Consider the following 10,452-nt stretch of genomic DNA (forward strand, 5'->3'; position numbering starts at 1 on the left):
CTACTCTGCAGGAGAAAGATGAGAATTCCTGCTCCCATAAAGATTTACAGTCTCTAAAACCGTATACAAGATTGTTGTGAGTCAGAATTGAATCAACGGCAGTGTGTATATGTCTGGCACATACATTTATGTAAGGCCTGAGTATTTAGTTCTTCCTTACCTTCTGCGGTTCTTTCCTAGAGGAAGAGCAAATTGGCCAGTAGTCAACCTTAGCCCTGTAGTGGTAAGCTTCATCAAACCTAAGTCAATCTTACGTGAATGCTTATACATTCTCCTTGACCAATCAAACCAGAGTCTCTGGAGTTAAACCCAGGAATAAGCATTGTATAACAGTTTCTCAAGTGGAGGCAGGGAGAAAAGGGGAGTCCAGAAAACACGATTAAAACCTGAAACATTTGCTGACAAAAATGTGACTAAACTCCTTGAGGAATGCTGAGCAATTGTGAAGATGTGTGAGACATGCCTGGACCAGTTGCACCCTGGAACAACTAAGAGAAGAATGTTTTATGGACTTGATAAACCTTAGAAGTTTCTTTCAGGAGTGACTAGCTACAGACGAGTTCTTGGAACATGCCCAGTGCCTCGAGCCCTGACCTCTTTATGACCTTCCACTGAGAGTGAACAAACTCCTTGAACACAGCACGGGATTCCAATTGCAGTCCTGAGACAGAGTCCATGTGTGCCACCCCATACTATGTCCTGTCAGTGCCTCCTAGATGCCTTCATGGCTGAATCCACCTTGGACGGAATCAGCTCCATTCAGAACACTTACTGTGCATGCACCTCATTATTCTAACTGAATCATGTTGTTAGGGTAACTGAACAGGAGGAAGAATTACTAGTGAGTTAGGAAAATCATTTAAAATCTTGTTTTCAAATCTAACAGAACTAACTCTGCTGCCTAACTTCCAACTGTAAGAACCTCTTTGCCTGTGAGCATGAAGAGATGCATTGCTTGTGGCACATTTCCCCTGCAGAAGGCAATGTTGTCTATGGCACATTTCTTCTGCAGGCATTTTCATATTCTAATAAAACTCTTTAATACTAGAGTTCATGACTTTCCAGTCTTCTGTAGACTGACCAGTAACAACAGCTTCACCCTTTCCCAGGAAGAATCATTAATAAACATGAAAGCTTATCCTGCCTTCCCTGCCCAAGAACAGCCATAGGGGACAGGTTTCAGCTGAACTTCCAGACTAAACAGATCAGGAAAATGGAGAAGCAGACAACTTCTGAATGTTTAACCACTGAAAACTTTATAAATAGCAGTGGAGCATTGTCAGATATAGTGTTGGAAGACAAACTCCTTTGTTTGGAAAGCACTCAAAATACAACTTAGGAAGAACTGACTCCTCAAAGTAGAATGGACCGTGATGGTGACAATGGAATTAAACTTTGGGGACCTGCATTTGCTGAGGTGCACAACTCAAAATGAAGAGAAACAGCTGTAAACTTGCATTAATAATCAGAATGTGCAATGTATGAAATACAAATATAGGAAAATTGAAATGATCAAAAATGAAATGTAATGCATAAACATTGATATCTAGGCATTAGTGAACTGAAGTGGACTGGTATTGCCCAGTCTGACAATCTGACAATCACACGGTTTACTATGCCAGGAATGACAAACTGAAGAGGAATGGCATCTGGCATCACATTCATCATCAAAAAGAGTATTTCAAGATCTATCTTGAAGTTTAATGCCCACTGTGATAGGTTAAATCCATATGCTTACGGGGTAGATCAGTGAATACCATTATTATTTAAACCTATGCACCAACCATTAAGACATGTAGTGATAATGAAACTGAAGAATTCTACAACCTTAGTCTGAAATTGATCAAACATGCAGTGAAGAGGTTTTTATAATTACTGGTGATTGGAATGCAAAGATTGGAAGCAAAGAAGAAGGTTCAGTAGTTGGAAAATATGGTCTTGGTGATAGAAACAATGCTGGAGATCACATGATAGAATTTTGCAAGACCAAAATTTATCTGATGCAAATATATATTTTTTAAGCAACATAAAAGAAAACTATATGTTTGGACTTCACCAGATGGAATACAAAGAAATCAAATCAATTACATCTGTGGAAGAAGGTGATGAAAAACTCCATATCATCAGCCAAAACCAGACCAGGGACAGACTGTGGAACAGACTATCAATTTCTCATATACATGTTCAGGCTGAAGCTGAAGAAAATTAAAACAAGTTGTGAGAGCCAAGAGAAGACCTTGAACATATCCCACCTGAATTTAGAGATCGTTTGAAGAACAGATTTGATGCATTAAACACTAATGAATTCAAGCATTAATTTGCAATACTGAAGGATTCTATAGACAAAAAAGGAGCTCTGGTAGCCTAGTGTTTATGAATTGGGCTGCTAAACTCAGGGTCAGCAGTTCGAAACTACCAGCCATTCCACAGGAGAAAGACGAGTCTTTCTGCTTCCATAAAGATTTACAGCCTCAGAAACCTTGTGCAGGGTCACTATGAGTTGGAACCGACTCCACAGTACTTAACAACAACAAAATAGGCAAAATATTTAATGGTGCAGAAAGTATCAAAAGAAGATGAAAGGAATATACAAAGTCACTGTACCAAAAAGAGATGGTCAGTGTTCAACCATTTCAAAAGGTAGCATATGATCAAGAGTCAAGCATATTGAAGGAAAAAGTCCAAGGTGCATTTAAGGCTTTGGCAAAGAACAAGGTTCCAGGAATTAATGAAATACAGATTGCAATCTTTCAACAAAATAATGCAGTACTGGAGACACTCACTCACCTATGCCAACTACCTGGCCAACTGATTGGAAGAGACCCATATTTTGCCCATTCCAAAGAGAGGTGACTCAATCAAATGCAGAAATCATTCAATAACATTATTAATATCACATGCAAGTAACATTTTGCTAAAGATAATTTAAAAACAACTGCAACAATATATTGACAGGAATCTGCCTGAAGATCAAGCCAGACTCAGACAAGGACTTGGAATGAGGGATATCATTACTGATGTCAGATGGATCTTGAATGAAAACAGAGACTACCCAGAAAGATGTTTACCTGTGCTTTATCAACTTTGCAAAGACTTTCAACTTTGTGGCTCATGACAAGCTATGGATAACATTACAAAGAATGGGTATTCCAGAACACTTAATTATGCTCAAGTTGTTGTTGTTGTTGTCAGGTGCCATAGAGTCAGAACTGACTCATAGCGAGCCCATGCACAGCAGAATGAAACAATGTCCGATCCTGGGCCAACCTCACTACTGCTGCCAAACTTGACACCATCAATGATGCCACCTGGCCGATCCATCTCGTTGGGGGTTTTCCTCTTTTTCTCCGACCCTCCATCTTACCAAGCATGATATCGTTCTCCAGCTACTGTTCCCTCCTGACAATATGTCCAAAATATGAGAGACGAAGTTTAGCTATCTTGGCCTCCAAGGAGCACTCTGGCTGCACTTCTTCCAAAACAGATCTATTTATGCTTATGAGGAACCTGTAAATAGACCAGAAGACATCACAACAGAACAAGGAAATTCTGAAAGGTTTAAAATTAGGATACATTGCACCAGGGCCACAGTCTTTCATCATACTTATTCAGTCTACATGCAGAACAAATAATGCAAGAGGTTGGATTATATGGAGAACATGACATCAGGATTGGATGAAGAATCATCAATAACCTGTGATATGCAGATGATACAACCTTGCTTGATGAAAGTGAAGAGGACTTAAAATACTTACTGACGAAGATGAAAGATCATAGTTTTCATTATAGGTTGCACTTGAATATAAAGAAAACAAAAATCCTCACCACTGGACCAATAACATTATGATAAATGGAAAAAAGATTGAAGTCATCAAATAATTCATTTAGCTTAGTTTCACTATCAACACTCATGGAAGCAGCAGCCAAGAAATCAAGTGACATACTGCATTAGGTAAATCTGCTGCACAAAACCTCTTTAAGGTGTTCAGGAGGAAAGATATCAGTTTCAGGACTAAAGTGCACTTAGCAGTAGCCTTGGTATTTTCAATAGTCTCATATATGTGTAAAAGCTGACCAATGAATAAGGGAGACTGTAGAAGAATTGATGCATTTGAGTTATGGTGTTGGAGAAGAATATTAGAAGTATCAAGCACTGCCAGAAAAAAAAAAAACAAACCTGTGTTGGAATAAGTACAGTCAGAATTCTCCTTAGAAGCCAGATTGGTGAGACTTCATCTCTCATACTTCAGACATATCATCAGGAAGGATCAGTCTCTGGAGAAGGATGCCATGCTTGGTAAAATGAAGGGTCAGTGAAGAAGAGGAAGACCCCAAATGAGGTGAATTGGCTCAGTAGCAGCAACAATGGACTCAAGTGTAACAATGATTGTAGGGATGGTGCAATACTGGTCAGTGTTTTGTTGCATTGTGCCTAGGGTTACTATGAATTAGAAGGAGCTCTGGTAGCATAGTAGTTACGCTGCTACCATCAAGGGCAGCAGTTTGAGACTACCAGCTGTTACGTGGGAAAAAGATGAGGCTTTCCACTCCCAAAAAGATTTACATCTGGAAATCCTACACAGGGCTGCTGTGAGTCGGAACCAACTCCACGGCACACCACCACCACCACTATTAGTTAGAACCAACTTAATGGCTCCTAACAACAACAACAACAAACATCTGAGAGTGCAAATTCAGTCCTGCAAGAAATAGTTAAACCATGGCAACTATTTGCCATGAGAAGCAACCCACTAAACACACCCACCCAACACAATTTGAATGGAGAATTAATCCTCAAAGTGATTCCATTAGTCTTTAAGAATTGTCTGCCCTTTTCTTTTGAGACCATTTCTAATTTCTGTGATGATCCATGAAAGTGAACTTGCCCATTTTTCATTTCAGGAACATTGCATTCATTTCATTATTTGTGGAAGTGGCAGCAGGCAGTCTCTGCTTCCTGGTTAACCCAGACCCTAAAGAATGTGTTCTCCATGCATCTATGAGTAGCTCACTTTTTCTCTCACAGATCAAGTTGAGAGGCAGCTTCTAAGATGTGCCCCCGTGATCCCACCTTCTAGTATTCATGCCTGTTCATTTTCTACTGCTGCTGTAATGAATCACAACAAATTTAGCAGTTTAAAATAACAATAATTTTTTATCTGAAAGTTCTGTAAGATAGAAGTACTACAGAGATTTCACTAGACTAAAATCTACCGGTTGCAGAGCTGTCTTCCTTACTAGAGGCTTTACAGATAAATCCACTTCCAAGCTCATTCAGATTATTGGTCAAATTTGATTCCTTATGGTTATATCTGTTAGCCAGGAACTAGTCTTTGTTGCTATAGGCAATGGGAGAATCTGGATAAGAGAAATCAACATTATAGGCAGTCCCAGAATATGATCAAATTCTGTTCTTATATCTGTCTTTCGGATGAATGAGTATGTACGTCAGAACAGTTTCGCATAGTACATAACCAACATCAGTTAGTCAAATAATTATTATAGCATATATTAGTGTATATTTCTATGCATAAAAACAATAAACACTTCAATACACTAAAATGCTTGATATAATAATAAAGTAATAATTATAATGCTATTATGTGCTTCACAAAGTAGCACCTGTTACTGATTACAAATCATTGTATATACCTCAAATTTTTAATATAATAGGCTTTATGGGGATGAGTTCATAACTACAGGTGGACTGTAAGTTGGACATTTGTAACATAGAGATTTCCTGACTATAAACTTGGGACCTATAAACTCTATATTCAAGGAGACTGATTAATATAAGTTGGAGGAGAAAAAACTGAGAAGATATGTATAGACACACTAAGAAGATGCCCCCTTTGTTAGTTATGTCAGCTACTCAGAGTGTGGTCCACTGAGCCATGAGACTGGCTGAACCCTTGAAATTTTCCCATGTAGTAATTTTTAAACCTTAACCTTTAAAGGAAAAATATCCCCTGAAGTATTTTCATATTAAATAGTAGTTTAGCTTAACTAATAAAATGCTTTGAGCATTATGCTCTTTTAAGATCTATCCATAAGGACAAAGAAGGAGAAATATAAGAGGTCAAGCAGAAAGACTAAATGAACTGAAGACTCAAGAGAGATCTGTCATTTCTATTGGGAGACATTAATGTTTCTTATCAGAAGACACTTAAAGGTAGAAAATCTGGTGTATGAGTTGTGAGAATTCTGGAGCTGCATGAGGAATGTACCATGCAAGTGGCCATTTGTGAGCAGTTAGAGGGCCTACAAGCCAACATCCCTTCTCCAGGTGTGTCCCCAAACCCTAGGACCTACCTAAAGGTTCTCTTCACCATGGAGACTGCAGGCCATCTGAAGGGGTACTCCCCAGGACATCATGCACATCTATACCGCCCCCCACCCCCCGCCAGCAAAAAATGATTTCCACGGATGGAAGTTGCCCTGTTCTTCTGAATACTTATTTTTATCAGACAATTATTGCCAAAAAGACTCTGGTTCACTGCCAAGATACTACACTTCTGAGAAAGAACATCAGTTTGGTCCAAATGTTGAGCTTTAAGGGTTTAACACCAGGCTTCTTGCCTTATAATAACACTGATGACCATATTTGAAGAGACTTCACGTAAAGTGAGAATGGTTACCTTTTGTTCCCTTCTAAATGTTGTTGTTGTTATGTGCCGTGGAGTCAGTTCCGACTCATAGCGACCCCGTATAGGGTTTCCGAGGCTGTAAATCTTTATAGGAGCAGAAAGCCCCATCTTTCTCCCGCAGGACAGCTGGTAGTTTCGAACTGCTGACTTTGCAGTTTGCAGCCTGATTCGTAACCACTATGCTACCAGAGCCCCTCTAAATAAACAGCAAATATATGTGCTAGAGCAAAAAAAAAAAAGGACTATCTATAAGGGATCAAGCTGACAACAGCAATTTAGAAGACGATTAGATGGGAAACTTAGGGGTTGTTGTTGTTGTTAAATGCTGTTGAGTCAAATCCGACCCATTGCAACCCTGTATAGGGTTTCTGAGGAGCAGCTGGTGAGCTTGAGTCACCAGTCTTGCAGTTCAAATGGCTTTGCAATATGGCACATTAACCCACAGCACCACACCAGAACTCCTTAGTGAGGTTATAATAATAGAGGAGGAACAGTTCAGAAAAGGAGACTGAGAATATTTGAATGACTTGAAGAATCATTCAAATGTCACTGAATTGTGTATGTAGAAACACTTCAATTGATATATATTCTATTGTGCATTTTCAACAATAACAATTTTTTTTTTTTTTTTTTAAGTGTGGCCCATGAACCACTTATTTTAGAATCACTTACAATGGTTGTTTAAAAAGTGCAGGTTCCTGGGCCTTTTTAATTAGACTCTTCAGTGAATAACTACGATTTACTAATAAGCTTCTTAGATAATACAAAGTCTCATAAAAAGTTAACACTGAGTGGCACGGTGGTTACGAATGTAGGCTTTGAACAATTTGTGTTCAAATCTCACCTCTTTCATGTAACACTTGTTTTAAGTGCCACTGAGTTGGTCCCCACTCATAGTGATCCTGTGTATTGTTTCCAAGGGGTGGCTGGTAGGTTTGAATCACTGACCTTGAGGTCCAGTGCATTATCCTGCAGTGCCTTACTATAACTCTGAGGGCATAGAATTTTAGTTGTTTTGTTTGTGCAGAATTTCCAGCACTTAGAACAGTGCTTAGTACATAATTGATACTCAAAAAATATTTGTTGACTGAATGAATGACCAAGCACAATTGTCTTAATTTCACCTATTTTCTTAGCAAAAAAAAAAAAAAGAAATAAAAATGAAGATAGTAAACCCTACTATATAACATTCCTTAAGCTATTGCAAATACACAGAACTGCTAGCAACCTGTCGATACTCATGCTAAAAGCCCATTTTATGGTGGGTGGTGTTGATGCGGTCTTTATATAGATGCAGCCATTAGCTTTTAGAGAAACCCAGGAGCTAGAAAATGTGCTTGTTACTGAAGAGATGTGAGGTATGCATACCAGGAGTAAGAAGACATTTCAAGTATTTCTCAAAAGAAAATTTCATTAGAAGAGCCACAGAATCTTTTCAAGTGAGGATATGAAGAAATTAAAGACATGCCATAAGGAAATATATCTTATGCTCTTGTATCCCTTCTGTTGCGTCTCTTCTTTTTCCTTATTCCCAAAATACGGAATGTTGAGATTTCTGGCCAGAAATAGCTGGATGTTTGAAGGCTGTAGACTTTAAAGATGTGCCAACTGCTCTAAGAGCAGTTTTGAAAACCCTTCAAAAAATAAATCGGACTAAAACTTGCCCTGTGAATACAAGGAGACAGTGATATTTGGGAAAAAATAAGAAGCTTAATTTAATGACTTCTCCAAAACGAAGGTATTAAAGATAATGTCATTTAATTTGGCTTGGAACTTACATCCACTTGTCTGTCAGTTCGTCGTACTGTGGTGGCTTGTGCTGTGATTCTGGAAGCTATGCCAAGAGTATTTTAAATGCCAGCAGGGTCACCCATGGAGAACAGGAGTGAACTTCCTGAAGAAGACTGATTAGGAAGAAGGACATACAGACTACTACCAAATGTGTAGTCACTGAAAACCTTGTGAATAGCAGTGGAACATTGTCAGCACCAGATTATTGAATACTGATATGTGATGAAGAGTCCAAGACTATTATCAGATACAGTGCCTGAAAATGACCCACTCAGGTTGTCAATATGTGACTAGGAAAAACTTGCCTCCTCAGAGTAGGGTTGACCATGATGACCTGAATGAAGCAAAGACCTCGGATGTTCATTTGCTGTTGGGGAACAAGTCAAAATGAAAAGAAACAGCTGCAAACATTCATTAATAATCAGAACATGGAATGGAGGAGTATGAGTCTAGGAAAATTGGAAATTGTCAAAAATGAAAAGGAATGCATGAGCATCGATATGCTAGGCATTAGTGAGCTGAAGTGAAATCATATTGGTGGTTTTGAATCTGAAAATCACATGGTTTACTATGCAGGGAATGTAAAATTGAAGAGGAATGACATCACATTCATCATCAAAAAGAACATATCAAGATCAGTCATGAAGTACAACACTGTCTGTGATAGGATAATATCCATATGCCTACAAGGAAGAGAAGTTAATAACATTATTATTCAAATGTACACACCAATCACTAAATCCAGCAATGATGAAATTGAAAAATTCCTCCAATTTCTTCAGTGTGAAATTGAACAAGCATGCAATAAAAATATATTGATAATAACCTGCGTTTGGACTGCAAAGATTGGAAACAAAGAGGAAAGATCAGTGGTTGGAAAATATGGCCTTCGTGATAAAATTATGCTGGAGATCACATGATAGAATTTTGCAAGACCAATGACTTCTTCATAGCAAATAACTTTTTAAAATAACATAAAAGATGACTATACACAAGGACCTCAGCAGATGGAATACAAATAAATCAAATTGATTACATATGTGAAAAGATTGTGGAAAAGCTCCATATCATCAGTGAAAACCAGACCAGGGTAGACCATCAATTGCTTATATGCAAATTTGGCTGAAGCTCAAGAAAACAAATCCATGAGAGCCAAAATATAACCCTGAACATACTCCACCTGGATTTAGAGTTCATCTGAAAAACAAATTTTATGCATTGTACACTAATAACCAAAGGCCAGAAGAGTTGTGGGATGACATAAAATACATCATACAGGAAGAATTCTGCCATTAAAAAGATAGAAAAGACCAAAATGGATGTCAGAATAGACTCTGAAACTTGCTCTCCAGTACAGAGATGCTAAAGGAACTGGAAGAAGTCAGGAGGTACAAGAACTGAACAGAAAATTTCAAAGATCAGCTTGAGAAGACAAAGTCAAACATTATAACGCAATGTGCAAAGACCTGGAGTTAGAGAATCACAAGAGAAGAACACACTTGGCATTTCTCAAGCTGAGGGAACTGAAGAAAAAAATCAAACCTTGCGGTGCTGAATGATTCTATGGACAAAACATTTAATGATAAAGGAAGCATCAAAAGAAGATGGAAGGAATACACAGAGTCATTGTACCAAAAAGGAATGGTTGATGATCAACCATTTCAAGAGGTAGCATATGAACTAGAACCAATGATAGTTATGGAAGAAGTCCAAGTTGCATCGAAGTCATTGGGAAAGAAGAAGGCCCTAGGAATGGATGGAATACAAATTGAAATCTTTCAACAAAGTGCAACACTGCAGGCACTCACTCATGTATGCCAAGAAAATTGGAAGGCAACTATAGGCCAACTGACTGGAAGAGATTCATATTTGTGCCCATTCCAAAGAGAAGTGACCCAATGGAATGCAGAAGTCATCAGACAATATCATTGATATCTTTTTTTTTTTTTTTTTTTAAGGTTTTTATTGTGGATTGAGTGAAAGTTTACAGGGCACATCATCAGTTTCACATTCA

The sequence above is a fragment of the Chrysochloris asiatica genome, unplaced genomic scaffold, assembly GCF_000296735.1.
Source record: "Chrysochloris asiatica unplaced genomic scaffold, ChrAsi1.0 scaffold00320, whole genome shotgun sequence".
Lineage (NCBI taxonomy): Eukaryota > Metazoa > Chordata > Mammalia > Afrosoricida > Chrysochloridae > Chrysochloris > Chrysochloris asiatica.